The sequence below is a fragment of the Melanostigma gelatinosum genome (genome assembly GCF_949748355.1).
Source record: "Melanostigma gelatinosum genome assembly, chromosome: 8".
Taxonomy (NCBI): domain Eukaryota; kingdom Metazoa; phylum Chordata; class Actinopteri; order Perciformes; family Zoarcidae; genus Melanostigma; species Melanostigma gelatinosum.
In genome coordinates, this window is record NC_136641.1 from 546,139 (window position 1) to 561,561 (window position 15,423).

Below are 15,423 nucleotides of genomic sequence, written 5' to 3' on the forward strand. Positions count from 1 at the left end.
AGGATGAAATCTTGTGTCGGGCGAGGTCTGCTGAGTGTTGATTGTATATGGTATGTATAGACATACCAGGCCAATCAAGTTGATTCACACATTAATCATTTAACGTTGGGCTCTCTTTAAATCACAGCGCCATAAAGCTACTGGGCAAATAATGAAGCTGTTGTATTCTGCTGTGTGCACTACACACAATGGGAACTTGAAGTTGAACACAATGCACAATGAACACAATGCACAGTCCTATAGTCCTTGGAAATGTGTTGGTATTGGATGGTTTTGCAGGTCTCGATGTACGTTCACTGATAACAGTCAGTGGCAGTGAAGGAAGCGGTGTCTCTGTATGATACGAGGCAGAAAGAGAGGATGTGTCTGACTCATGTGCTGTAGAACCATAAACAGACTCCTAAGGCTGGTCTGTGCAAGTTCAAAAAACATCAAAACGTTTTATCTGCTTTTGAAAATGTGCAGTAATGTAAAGGGTATGAGCATTTATTTTGCTTTTATTCATAATGAAATGAATCAGCCCACCTCCTGGTGATGATATGTTATGTCAAAGGGAGTTCAGGTGTTAATGCAGCCTGCTGATGTGACCTCAGAGCCGGAGAGATGTCGTCTACGTTACCTAATGCTGTTTGGAGATTCCCCCTCTGGGATAAAGAACCCATTGTCCGCCCATATGGCTCAAAGGTAATCTCTACTTTAAAATGATGAAATGTTTGCGGCTCTTCAAAGCAAACACGCATGTGGATTTTAATCCCAAAGCACAATTCATTATTTTCAGTCTGTGATGTTGGCAGCCTCTGTCTAGATGTTGGGTTATGAATGAAGCTCTCTTCATTTTTTGATTAAACACATATACATATACAGTACAACAGTACCGTAGTGTTACAGCAACCACGAGGCCCTTATTGTTATGTAGGTTTAACTGATAATCCACTTCATTTTCATTTGGGATTGTTTAATCCCCCCCCCCCTTTTAAATACATAATGACTCTAAATGTTGATTGCATGAGCAGTTCATATCCTCATGCTTTCTGAATGAAAGTATTTTCTTTCTGACTTATTTAATCTGTACACAAATGGAACTGTAGAAACTGTAACTATTTCTTGGCAAACGATGGTGCAGTGATGTGTGCAGCGTGTTGAATTGCTGCTCAGCCATATGAATTAATTCCTCAACAGAAGAGTCCCAATGCATCCTTCTAAGAGCACAACGTGTTGTTTTGAGCGCACCTCGTGTTTGTTGGTTGAAGGGTTAGAAGGACACCGTTATGTCCTGAGGTTTAGACTTGTGGTCTTGAGTGAAATGTCTCAAAAACGATTGGCTCTGAGATGTGGTTCAGACATTCATGTTCCCCTCACGAGATATGAATACATGCCATATCATCATATCAGCCATTATCTGCCATGTCACAAACTCCAAGGCGCTAATAATATCACGGCGCAAACATGCACATAAGGTTAGAGTGCAAGTTGCCCGTTTCTGCAGAGGGAGAGGGAAGAAATCATGTTTATTCATCAATATATTAACCTTATTTTTCCTTGTTTTTCTCATGTATTTTAGAGAATGACATGTAGGGGAGCTTCATGTATCATTGTTTTATGACAACTGTCACTGCATCCTGTAATTGCATTCCAAAATAAAGTACAGCGGATCATGAAGATGCCTTCTCCTGGCTACACTCAAAGCTGCCAGGAGGAGTGGAAAGTCAGGGTGTGACCCCACAAATCATGTCCCGAGTCCAGCTCTGTGCTGAACACATCGATATGACATTGATCTGAACATGGTGGCAGAATGTTGAGTCTTCTTTTGCTCTGGGAAAGAATTTCTGATGTGCAGGCAGTCGCGGGCCGTCAGGTCCCGCAAGGCCTTCTCTGCTGGCCTAAACAGAATCACAAAGCTATATATTTTTTTTTTAAAGAAGAAAAAAAAAGAACAATTATAATTTCATAATTTTTCTTAAATTATCTCAATTTATCATTGCACAGCTACTGTCTTCCTCAGTTGCTCTGCTTCCAGTGCAGCTTATTTTAAGTAGAGCTTTTATCCAATCAGATCTCACCTCTGTGTCTCTAGGTAAGAACAGAGCCAGAGGCCTGCAGACTCTCACCTGCAGCCAGTGCAGATTAGAGTGAATGGGGACGATATTGTTGATTGTCATCGTGTTCAACCAATCAGATCTTTAGTTTGACATGTTGGGCGTATTCTTTGACGTGCCAGAGCCTTCTAGCTGGCCTACAAGTACGTGATTGGTCATTGGGCTAGCGTGGCATGTTGGGCGGTGACGATCCCAAAATCTGCTGCCTCTGTCGAGCGGACATTTTCAGCCTCAAACGCATTAAAACATATTCAAGAAATACAACTGGGGAGGCTCCAATGTCTTCACTAGTGTCCATGAATCGAGAAGGACTTCTTACTGGAACTAAAACGCACGGATGTACTGAACAACCGTGAGATTAAACTCTTTAATAACAAAGAAAGGAGGATGGACTTTGTCTTTAAATAGTGAACAGCAGCTCTGGTAAGTTAAATGCTTTTGTTTGTACATCTGCAGTAGCTTTAATATGCTTGTTTATGTATTATTATTTGTACAACTTGTTTTTATTAAGATTTTTGTTTGGTTTAATATGTGATAGGAACCATTGTTGCGTCCAGTGTTGTTCTGGGGACATATTTAGCCGCTGCCAACTTGGCAACTCTCTCGCTAAATCTGGAGACTTTCCAAACCCTCATGGCGACTTGTTTTGTCAAAAGCTACTAGTGACAAATCTAGCGACTTGTTCTGGTGTTGTTGGAGACTTTTGTGGTGTTTTGACGTTAAAGGACGTACGTTCTGCACTGTGGTGAACGACCTGCGGGAGCTGCCGTGAGTCCCTCCCCCGCCCCAAAGCACTCACAGGCGCAGCAGTCCCAGCTGCAGTCAGAGCAGAGAGGAGACGCTCTATCTACAGGTGTTGGCTTCATTTTGACGCGAAACAAATAATAACCGTAGCTGTGTTTCAGCTGCAGGACAGCAGTGAAGGCCCAGGTATAACATGCACGGCCCGCCACTGCTTTCAGGTGAACATTTAGTCCTGAAGTTTGGCAGCTTGTTAGCCAGAAGACAGATGTAGCTGCCCTGAATATAGAAGTGAGCTGTGTTGTAAGACTGGTATGAACATGACGGGATCGTATTTCCCACTCAACGCTGCTTTTGTTTTGATTGATGTCCACCATTCCTGATGCACAGAGCTGCAGCACCATCTTCTGTAGTCTTTTGACTTGCTGCTGCTGTGTTGGAGTGTTTCATCTGACCGCAGAGCAGAAATGTACAGAAAGTGGAGGGTCTCCTAAAGACAACAACAGGCATGGAATATCAAACACTCAACAGCTCACAGCCCAGTACAAAGGCCATGCTGTTGAATTGTCCTTTCCATGTGTGTCACATTCAAATAGGGCGAGAGCAGCCGCAGTCCACAGCCAAACCTCAGCTAGGATGGACAGTGGTATCACTCCCCGATATCTCATTTCACTCACCTTAATCTCATTCCAAAAGATGCTTTCCCTCAGTTAAATGACTGGTTTCTGTTGTTTACAGAGGACATTATGAAGCACTTATGCATCATTTCAGTGCTATTGTGATATGTGTAAACCTCTGTGCCACATTGTTGGTGTGTGTGTGGAAGAGACCAGAGCTCGGCAAATGTCTGGCTCTCTGAAGAGCTGGAGGGAGGATTAAGAGGAAAAACATGGGGAAATAATCCGTAGGCCGGCTGACGTCATGCAGCAAAGGCCAGTGTTGTGGAGCTGAGGCTGACTGTGATGACAGAGGCCATCAGAGCACCTCCACCGCCAGCCTGCTGCTCCGCAAGGTGCCTTTGGTTTTGGCCCCAGTCAATGAGGGCGCACACACGCACACGCACTGCGGCTTTGCGTCGGTCCCTTACAAATGAAAGCACATGTGAAATGAGTCTTTCCACGTCATATATTACACAACTTTTTTACAGGTTTTGTTTTTTGGGTCCAAGAACACATTATCGTGTTGTCTCGTCAGATACTAACTCTTTGCTGGAGGGCCTGCCAGCCCACTGCAGCCTCACTGAGGGATCAGAAAAGCACATTCTGTCTGTTCCAATAGTTTGTATGTGTTGATGTAAGTGTGCACATTTACAAGGGCATTAACCACTAAAGATGGGAAATGCAACCGAAACAAATTGGCCTTCCAGATGTGTGTGTGTGTTGGTGAATGGGTAGAATATATTAGCTCGTGGTTCAATAGTTGGTGTCCAGATATTAACATGTATTTGGTGGAGAAAGCCAGGTTGTTACACCAGAGAGACATTACGAGCTACGAGTCGCAGAACATCAAACACCATGAGGTCACTCATCACTGATACTGAGTGGTGTAGATACTGTGGCTCCTGGGATCACAGGATCTAAGCAGAGCGATGTCTGAGTGTTTACTACACTAGCAGAGGTCAGGTAGAGGTCAGGCAGCTGGCCTTAATGGATGAAATGATTAACGCTTTGCTGCTTTGACCAGCTGATGCTGAGCTGCTGATCTAACACACAAGAGTCATAAAGAAATGTAGCAGCAGATGTACATCCATGCTAAACTTAACCCCATCCTATCCAAGTCCATATAAAATATTCAGGTGTCAGCAAAGTTTCTTTGTTTGTTGAAAATTTAGATCATTTCATCAGAACAACACACAGATACGTACAACGTACGTACGAACAATGATAATGATCTATTCGTAGGTTAAACTGTAACATCTTTCGAGCGGAGCTTTGAGGTTGTAAAAGTCAAGTTAATTTAAACTTTCAAAAAGAATCCTATATATTCTGTATTATCTTGTTGCAGCTCTTCCTTGAAGCATCACATATTCAAACCCAAGACAAGCTTTCATGGTTTTATTTGCACCTTTCAAATGGAAATGTTCTAAAAGTTGTAATCATCTTTTTACACATTTCTCAAAGTTCAGCTTGACAGAATTTTCCTAACGTCCTAAACTAGAACTTAAAAATAAAGATGGATTTAAAGTGGGGTGAAACAAAGTTTGACGAGAAGGCATGCAGGGTAGTTATTAATAATTATTATCTGTCTTTCTTGTATCTATTTGTGCTCAAACTTCTGCACCTCATCCTGCAGCTCTCTTCTACATGTTCTGCACTTCCTCTCTTCCCATCGTTAAACGTGTGCTGTGCTTTCCCCTCGCTTCACGGTGTGTCTCCGTGTTACATGTTCAGCGTGACTGCTGTACTGCTGGTCACAGCAGTCCAGCTGCTCGTTCCCCTGCATAATGCAGGACAGACATGGTTACTCTTCCTGATTGGTTCCTAAGAGATCCTACTTAGGTTTGATGAACAACATAAGAAATATGATATATAAATCAATCCCTCCAATATCAGAGGGTGGTCACAATAACATGAACGCTTGTATGTTCCAAGACAACAGTCCTTGATGTTGAGCCCGTTAGGGAGCATTGTTCCCATCTTAACCTGTAGCTGCTGTTCTCATGACCTGAACGATATGAGGTCAAGTGTTGTAGATATTGTTCTTACACATGCTGACTCCAGTGTTTCACTGCTCCAGTAGTCTCCCAGTTCACTCCACTGTACACATTTGAGTCCCTTTATTATGTGTCCTGAGAGGCTTTTTATGCTGCAGTAAAGCACAAAGCAAAGCATAAAACATAGACTATAACATAGAAACACATATCATAAACACGTACTATTAACAAGCTGATGACAAGTTAGTGTTGAAGTGTTTGTATCGGAGGTTAAGCAAGGTGATGGAGGCGTCCTGCACACCCCTTGGTCCTATAAGCAGATTGAAAAGGGTCCAGAAGACACTTAGTTTTAGATACGAACTCTCCTTTGACTTGTTTCACAAATGTCTTTATCACCAAGGAGGTTCATTTAAAGGCCTGATGTCGGCTTCAGGTTGATTGCCCTCGGCACCGGGCACCACAACAGGCCACTCCCATTGAGATGGCACCATCTGCTGAGTCGATGACAGTTGGAAGATATGATTAAAAATGGGAGCTATTTGCTCTGCACATACTATAAGCAGATGACTACCTATATAATCTGAGGCTGGATTTCATGGGTCTACAACCTTCTAAACATGTGATCATCAAGGACGGATTAAAAGGGACTCAACAAGAGACTATTTCTGAGCTCAGTGTTTATCACTGAAATCCTGTACATTAAATCTCAAACAAAAGTCATTATCATCCTGAGGCTGCTGCTGGTCTGACTTGTAGCCGTTAAGCTCTATGTTTCTCTGACAATGTTTGTCCTGAGCTGTGTCTCAATGAAGTCCTTATGTTTCCTTTTTCTTGCCCTGATTTCACATTTCATTTCATTTTGGAGCTTGCATTATGGAGAACATGACTTAAGTATAAATAAATAAATAAATGCTTAAATTAATGTTTGAATACAGAAATAAATGAATAAAAGAATAATTAAATGCTGAAATAAATACTGGGATAAATAGATTAATGTCCATCCATCCATTTTCCTCCGCTTATCCGGGGTCGGGTCGCGGTGGCAGCAGGCCAAGCAGGCTGACCCAGACCGGCAACATGTTCCAGCTCATTCTGGGGGATCCTGAGGCGTTCCCAGGCCAGCTGGGAGATGTAATCCCTCCAGCGTGTTCTAGGTCTTCCCCGGGGTCTCTTGGACGTGCCTGGAAAACCTCCAGTGGGAGGCATCCAGGAGGCATCCTAATTAGATGCCCGAACCACCTCAGCTGACTCCTTTCGACGCGAAGGAGTAGCGGCTCGACTCCAAGCTCCCTCCTGATGACCGAGCTCCTGACCCTATCTCTAAGGCTGAGCCCGGCCACCCTACGTAGGAAACTCATTTCGGCTGCTTGTAGCCGCGGCATTGTCCTTTCGGTCACGACCCAGAGTTGGTGACCATAGGTGAGGGTAGGAACGTAGACCGAGTGGTACATTGAGAGCTTTGCCTTCCGGCTCAGCTCCCTCTTCACCAAGATGGTCCGGTGCAACGCCTGCTTTACTGCTGCAGCCGCACCGATCCGCCTGTCGATCTCCCGCTCCATCTTACCCTCACTCGTGAACAAGACCCCGAGATACTTGAACTCCTTCGCTTGAGGTAGGCACTCAGTCCCCACCTGGAGGGAGCAATCCACCGGTTTCCGGCAGAGTACCATGGCCTCAGATTTGGAGGTGCTAACTCTCATCCCCGCCGCTTCACACTCGGCTGCAAACCGCCCCAGTGAATGCTGGAGGTCACGATCTGTGGAGGCTAACAGGACCAAATCATCTGCAAACAGCAGAGAGGCGATCCCGAGACCCCCGAACCTGACGTTCTCCGCCCCGAGGCTGCGCCTAGATATCCTGTCCATGAAAGTCACGAACAGGACCGGTGACAAATGGCAGCCCTGGCGAAGGCCAACACCCACCGGGAACGTGTCTGACTTATTGCAGAGACACGGATACAGCTCCTACTGCAGTCGTACAGAGACCGGATCGCCCGTTGTAACGGGTCCGGCACCCCATACTCCCACAGCACCCCCCACAAGACCCCCCGAGGGACCCGGTCGAAAGCCTTCTCCAAGTCCACAAAGCACATGTAGACTGGTTGGGCAAACTCCCAGAACCCCTCCAGTAGTCTTGTGAGGGTAAAGAGCTGGTCCACTGTTCCACGGCGGGGACGGAATACGCACTGCTCCTCTTGAATCTGAGGTTCGACAAATGGTCGGACTTCTCCCCTGAATCACCACCTTAACGTGGTAGAGGAGTTTGAGTGGCTCAGTGATCCTGGGAGCTATGTTGTCCACGGCAGTAGCCCCTGGTAGGGTCTCCCAAGGCAAACAGGTCTCAGGGGAGAGCCCAGACTAAGAGCGGTTCAAAATGACCCTGATGATAAGCAGCCCACGATCTTCAGCCACCTCGCCTGGACCAGAGAAACCGGGTCACCCTCCCGGAGCCAGACCCAGGAGGGGAGCTCGTCGGCGAGCTTCTGGTGGCTGGGCCTTCGCCCATGGGGCCCGGTCGGGCTCAGCCCAAAGAAACAACATGGAGCAGCCACCCTATGGACCCACCACCCGCAGGGACAAGCATCGGGGTTGGGTCCAATGTAGACGAGCCGATCGCTGGCATCATAGACTAGCTCTAGGGACGTGGAACGTCACCTCGCTAGATTAATGTAACATAAATAAATACTAGTGCTGGGCAAGTTAATGCGTTATTATCGCGTTAACGCATTCATTAATTGACGCCGACAATTATTTTATCGCGCATTTTTTTATTTTGAAAGTCCGTGGAGTAAGTCTTCAGCAGACTATGTTGATGCAGCTTGTGGGAGAACTTTAGATGAACAAAAGCAAGACAAGCTGCGTTACAACGTGCACCAGCTGTTGCTCTGCCTGGAGACTACTGGACATCGCTGCGGTAAAGTCAGCAGACACTTACATGTTAGTGCACCTATATGCTGCAATTCACGGTAAACGCATTCAAACGGCACAGATCGGGAGCGAGCGAAGGACTTTGAAAGTTAGCGGAAATATTAGCGTGAGACAACATCCGGTTTCTTCAGACAAACATCCGGTTTTCAGAATAAGATGCCAACAAAGTATGAATTATATTCACATTAAGTATAAAACATGCTACCTGCATCTCGTGAGTTAACGGGAAAATATACATATGATATAAGAATGATATAATATAAGAAATAATGATCGCTACTGAAGAGAATACTGCTGTTAAAAACCACCTTATTTGTTTTAATAATTGTTTGCAAACCAAATGTTATTGCCCTTTTGTTCATAGAGCAGTACTTTTAAAATAAAAGTGCGCAATACACTACTTTTGAATTCGTCATTGAACTTTGTCATAACAATGCGATTAGTCGCAAAAATTCCATGCGATTAATCGCGATTCAATATTTTAATCATTGCCCAGCACTAATAAATACATATATCATATATTTTATATATGTTTTGGAGACTCTGATGCGAAAGCAGGTATCGTTCTGCAGTTACTGTCCTCAACGAGCAGCGGGTGCTGCCGTGTGCCCCTCTGCCATCCCAAAGCACTCACAGGCAGTCAGTCTCACAGCAGCCTCGTGCAGCAGTCCCAGCTACAGACTGTGGAAGCCATTAGTGCTGCTAGCTAGTTTTTTGACGTTGTCTACTCTACAGGGATGATTTGCTATGAATCGGTTGCTTCTGTCTTGCTCCCCTACTTGACCAATCCTGCTTAAGAATGAGGTTCTGACCGCCTACCTCATTAACATACGGACACAGAAATACAGAAATAAATAAATAAAGGAATACAGAAATGTAGAAATAGATTTATTTATTATGTCCTGTTTAGATATCAACTTGTATTTATTCATTTCAGCATTTATTTATTCTTTTATTTATTTATTTCAGCATTTAAATATTCCTGTATTTATTTATACATTTATTAATGCATTTATTTATTTATACTTGAGACATTTTTTGTCCTCCACAGCATAGCTTCCACGTAACCACCATATGAGTGCAGCAATTGACCGATCCTAAGTCCCACCCACCTTACAGTAGATACTGTTGCTAGGCTGGACAAGCTTGACTTGAAGAAACATGGGGACGCCATGTTTCTTTGCAATATAGCTTATAATATATAATATATAGCTTATAATAACAGCAAGGACTTCCCTGTTCGGATGTAAGAATAATGTTGTATTACTGCTATTGTTTGAAGCCTCTGTGTTAATTGGTGGATAAATTCACAAGAGAAATAAAACCAATACCTGAGGAAGCTCCAGAGACAAGTACTGAGGACATAAGGAAACTGAAAGCAGTTCAAGATCAGCAGTACAACACTTCTCTCTGACAATGACTGTTCTATTTCATCCTTACTGACCGCCAGAGGCAGTGCTTAACACTGGATATCTTCCATCTCGCGCATGCGCAGGTCGAATATTTATATCAACAAAGTCACTCGTGACCTCAGATGACTCCCGTCGTCTATAAGTTCCGGTGTCATCCTGAGTTCAGTCCTTTTTTTCTTCTCGCTACGCAGGTTGACTACCATGGTAGTAGAAAAAATATATATTTTGTCTACGAGCAAGATATGTTAGAGTTTGTCGCGGTAGCCTTGTGACCACCGGTCGGGGTTGCGGATCTTCGCCCTCCAAAGGCTGCGACAAGCGGTCCCTCTTGGGAGGGAACGGCGTCTGCGCCGTGCGGACCATCAAGCCCCAGTCTGGGTCTGGCGGACCCAAATGGGCAGCAATCGGTGAGATCGACTGACATTGTTTGAAACCATAGTTCGTTGTTGTTCCTCGGTTTGCAGAGCGTTCCGCTCCAGCTAATCGGGTGGCGTGCTAACGTGAGCGTTGAGTACGCTGTCGGGTCGCCCTTCACAGTAAACATTACGGACGGATCAGGAGCGTTCGCTCAGGCTTATTAGACTGAGCTGATACTCGGGTGTGTCTAAGCTAAATACTCTGATTGTGTCCATTGATTGTTGTGAACATTACGGCCATATCAGTTAGCGGATATCACAGTTAGCGGAGTGCCCTCGCTCAGGCTAACGGGTAGCACACCAGGAGTTACAGCAACTGTCTATCGGCTATCTACTATCCTAGTCCCCTCTCACTAGAGGGACTGTGTTCTTGACCTATTCCACAGTGGCAGAGTGCTCTCGCTCAAGCTAACTGGTGGGACACCAATATCTGCAGCAATTATCCTAGTGAAGAGAGTGTCCTCGCTCCCCTCTCGCTAGAAGGACTGTTCTCCTGACCTGTTTTCACAGTGGCAGAGTGCTCTCGCTCAAGCTAACTGGTGGGACACCAATATCTACAGCAATTATCCAAGTGAAGAGAGTGTCCTCGCTCCCCTCTCGCTAGAAGGACTGTTCTCCTGACCTGTTCCACAGTGGCAGAGTGCTCTCGCTCAAGCTAACTGGTGGGACACCAATATCGGCAGCAACTATCTCAGTGAAGAGAGTGTCCTCGCTCCCCTCTCACTGACTGTCCCCGGCCGTTCTCAAACATTCAGCAGAGCATCCGCTCAGACTGGCCTAGAGAGTCGGCCATGTTTGACTTTCCCGGCTGTAGGACCTGTATGGCTCCTCTGCAGCCTGATGATGGCCATGACCTCTGCCCCGCTTGCCTTGGCCTCGAGCATCTGAGGGAGGGCCTCTCTGAGAACCCATGCATGAACTGTGGTATCATGCCTCGAGCAGTAGGGACTGCTAGGCTCGCCGAGGCGGAACACCTGACGGTTATGGTCGACCTCCCCCTTTCGGGTCAGTTGAATCCAGCCCTACCTACCCGTTCCAAGCGCAGGGCCACAGAAACTGCAGGGGCTCCCTCCAAGAGGGCTAAACCCAGCGGGCTGTCTTCTAGAGTGGATCTGCTGACCTCCGAGCTAGCTCAGATGAAGTCGCTTCTACTGGCCCTCCAACCCAGTGTAGGGGGGGCTGAAGCACCAGATCCACCCGCGGCTGAGCTTTGCTCAGAGGAGGACGTGATGTCACTGGCGGCGTCAGCCACGCTCTTTACTGAGTACAGTGAAGAGCGGCCCTCCCATGCTTCTGGACCTGCCTCCCGTTCCTCAGCTCAGGGCTCTTCGGAAGGTGCAGTCGATAGCTCCATGGGGTCTGTCATTCGCATGGCACTGGCACGCCTGCAGTTAGATACGCAGCAGCCGGAACCCCAGCCTGCGAGTGCCTTCTTCAGGCGTGTTCTCGCCCCTACCACCTTTGCTGTTCCTCCCTCCGAGGAATATCTGAGGGAGCTACATGCATGCTGGAGGGACACCGGGGCTCTGTCCCGTCTTACATCAGAGGGCCGAACCCTGGCGGCCATGCAGGACGCGGCAAAGTTTGGCCTCACCCGTATGCCAGCTGCTGAGCCGACTATTGCGTCCCTCATAGTTTCCCCTGAGGAGAACCTGAGGCCCGATGCCAGGTGCCCTCGACCCCAATGTCGGGTCACGGATGACATGTTATCCAGGGCTTATGACACAGCAGCACGCATGGGTCGTATTGGCAACTCCGTCTCCCACCTCATGCTTGCCCTCTCAGCTTCTCTGCAGCAGGCTACTTCCGACGCTTCCGCGACCAGCCTCAGTGATGCCTCACTGCAGGCGTTTGCGCTCATGTCGAGGGAACTTGGACGCTGATGTCCACCCTGGTCCAGACTCGCCGCCAGGTTTGGCTGGCGCAGTCACCCCTGTCTGAGGCATGTAGGAGGACCCTCCGTACTATCCCAGTGGAACCGGGTGAGCTGTTTGGGTCAGCTGCTATACAGGCGCTTCAGCGGACTGTTGAGGCTAGCCAGACCAGGCAGCGGTTTTCTGGTCTTCGCAGGGACATGCCCGCACCCCGCAGACGTAGGGGTCCTACTCTATCCACCCGGGGCCATTTTCAGCCCCCGGCTCACCCCAGTAGTCGCCACAGGCCTCAGCGTACCGCTGGGAGGCCGGACCGCTACCCACAAAACCCTACCTAGATTCCCCCTAGACAACCTCCGGACTTGGGGACTACCAGGCCCTGAACCAGGAGTTAGTTAGGAGCTCCTGGTCAAGGGTGCAATCGAGAGCGTGGACCCCCTGTCACAGCCCGGGGGTTCTACTCAACTTACTTTCTTGTGAAAAAGAGAGGCGGCGGACTGCGCCCAATCCTGGACCTGAGGGGACTAAACGAGTTCCTGAGGGTCTTGCCATTTCACATGCTGACCACAGCAGACGTCCTTCGGCCGGTTTCCAGGGGAGACTGGTTCACGTCTGTCGACCTGAAGGATGCCTATTTCCATGTTCCCATTGTACCTCACCACAGGCGGTTTCTTCGCTTCGCCTTTCAAGGCGGTCACTTCCAGTTCAGGGTGCTCCCATTCGGGCTCTCCCTCTCCCCACGGGTGTTCACAAGGTGTGTCGCTGCTGCCCTTTCCCCCCTGCAATCACAGGGCATGAAAATACTGCCGTACTTGGACGATTGGCTGATCTGTGCACCATCCCAGCTTCAGGCGGCGCAGGCCACTGTTCGGCTTCTTTCTCACGCGGCCCGGTCGGGCCTCAGGGTAAACATGGAGAAGAGCTCCCTGAGCCCTTCCCAGAGCATAACCTTCATTGGTGTGGCTCTGGATACAGTCACTATGAGTGCCTGTCCGTCACCCCGACGGGTGGACGACATCCTCCACAGCCTCTCTCCCTTCCAAGGGGGCAGGCGGGTGCCCTACATTCTTTTTCTCCGCCTATTGGGCAAACTGACAGCTGCCTCGGCAGTCGTTCCATTAGGGTTACTGTCACTGCGGCCCCTGCAGAGATGGCTGAACAGCTTTCACTTGGATGCCAAGTGGCACAGACACAGGGCAATAGTAGTATCAGAGCAGTGCCTACTCGCTCTATCCCCATGGAGGGAGAGAGCATACCTGGTGTTAGATCCTGGGATTTGTGCCTTTCGGGTGGAAACCATGGAAATGGATGGGGAATGGACCGGTCAAGCTGCCAAACATGGAAATGGGCGGGGCATGGCCAAATGGGGCGATTTGTGCCTTTCGGGTGGAAACCATGGAAATGGATGGGGAATGGACCGGTCAAGCTCCCAAACATGGAAATGGGCGGGGCATGGCCAAATGGGGCGATTTGTGCCTTTCGGGTGGAAACCATGGAAATGGATGGGGAATGGACCGGTCAAGCTCCCAAACATGGAAATGGGCGGGGCATGGCCAAATGGGGCGATTTGTGCCTTTCGGGTGGAAACCATGGAAATGGATGGGGAATGGACCGGTCAAGCTCCCAAACATGGAAATGGGCGGGGCATGGTCAAATGGGGCGATTTGTGCCTTTCGGGTGGAAACCATGGAAATGGATGGTGAATGGACCGGTCAAGCTCCCAAATGGGCGGGGCATGGCCAAATGGGTCGTTTTCTGACTTTCGGGTCCAAAGCCTTGGAAAACATGGAAACGGATCACGTATCACCATATGATGCCACAAACATGTCGGAATGTTCCTGAAAAAAAACAAAAAACTTCACAAAGGGCTACAGACTTCTCCTTTGGCATGCTGACTTGAGTCATCGGAGGGGGTGTGGGGTGCAAAATGCAGACAGTTTCAACCTTCTTTACCCGGTCAATTTTTACACATTTCACAAATTGCACCAATTTCGGCCCCTGATCCTGTTTTTGGGCACCTTATCTTGGACCTACGACCTCTAGATTTGGATCATTTAACCTACACGACCCTCTCTTAATTTACAAAAACAATGTATTCCTCTATCTTGCTTTAAAGTATTTTTAATGAATTAAAAGACTCTTAATGATGTGTACATGTTGCTGTTTCTGTTGGGTGCAATAAAAACACTTATAACTGGCTTATCATTCCATAATTGACATATGATGGACACAAGTGGACCCTCTTCAAGATGCAATTGGATTCAAGTTGTTAGCATGCTGCTACCAGAAGTTAGCTTTCCCAATGGTCTACAGATATCTCGCTTTAGATCCTGCATCACCTTATCACAGGCGACTGATTTATGCAAAAATCCGGCAGTTTCAAACTTTCACTACGATTTAATGGCCCGTTTCTCACTTGCCAAAACAGGCCGAAAGATGAGGTCATATGCCTCAATTTTGACCTTTGGGGCTGTGTTTGGGGACCTTATCTTGCAGCTACGACCGCTAAATTTGGGGGAATTTATATTCACAAGCCCATCTTTAAAGGGGAAAAGGAATCAAATCTCTACTTTGAATTAAAGTGTACATTTTGAGAGAAAAGACTGTTGAAGGCCATATCATCCTTATGACTCAGAAAGGGACATTTCACCTACATATGACTGGGGTCTCGTTTAGTCCAAAAATCCCAACCCGATCGGCCCTTCTGTTCTCAGACCTCCCAAACAATATCTAGAGTAGGCTCTGGGCTAGGAGGTTGACACTTATGAGGGGGCATACCTGGGAACAGCCAAACAGGTGTGCAAACTTTCAAGCAAATCGGATGACTTAAATTTTTGGGCAAATTCAATGACATTGCCTCACTTTGCCTGAGATACCAAAATTTCACAATTTGAGGGGCTAGCCCCACCAAACTTGGTGTGTGTGTTCATATGAAGCCACAGACTGTGTACGAAATTTGGTGGCTGTAGCACATTCAGATCAAATTGCACCGACTACATTTGATGGGGCTCTCATGTAGGCCGCATGTCCCACAAATCCAAGCCCGAATGGCATAAAGTGTCCCTACAGGCTTTGGGGAACCCCGGGACGATTAGTGCCATTCGGGTTGGGATTTTTGGCATAAACGGCAGCCCCATCAAATGTAGTTGGAATGACACTTTTCCAGTTATAAGGGTATTTGTCTTTGTAAAAGGGCCGTTCCGACTACATTTGATGGGGCTCTCATGTAGCCGCATGTCCCACAAATCCAAGCCCGAATGGCATAAAGTGTCCCTACAGGCTTTGGTGAACCCCGGGACGATAA

The 15,423-nt window shown here is 47.4% G+C and overlaps 1 protein-coding gene across 1 annotated transcript in view; it reads left to right on the forward strand.

Annotated features, from left to right (window-relative positions):
* The window catches only part of LOC306780611 (immunoglobulin superfamily member 21-like), a gene marked incomplete at its 3' end in the record, with an annotated part of 35,444 nt that overhangs the window by 745 nt on the left and 19,276 nt on the right, over nucleotides 1-15,423 (forward strand). The window lies entirely within an intron of this gene.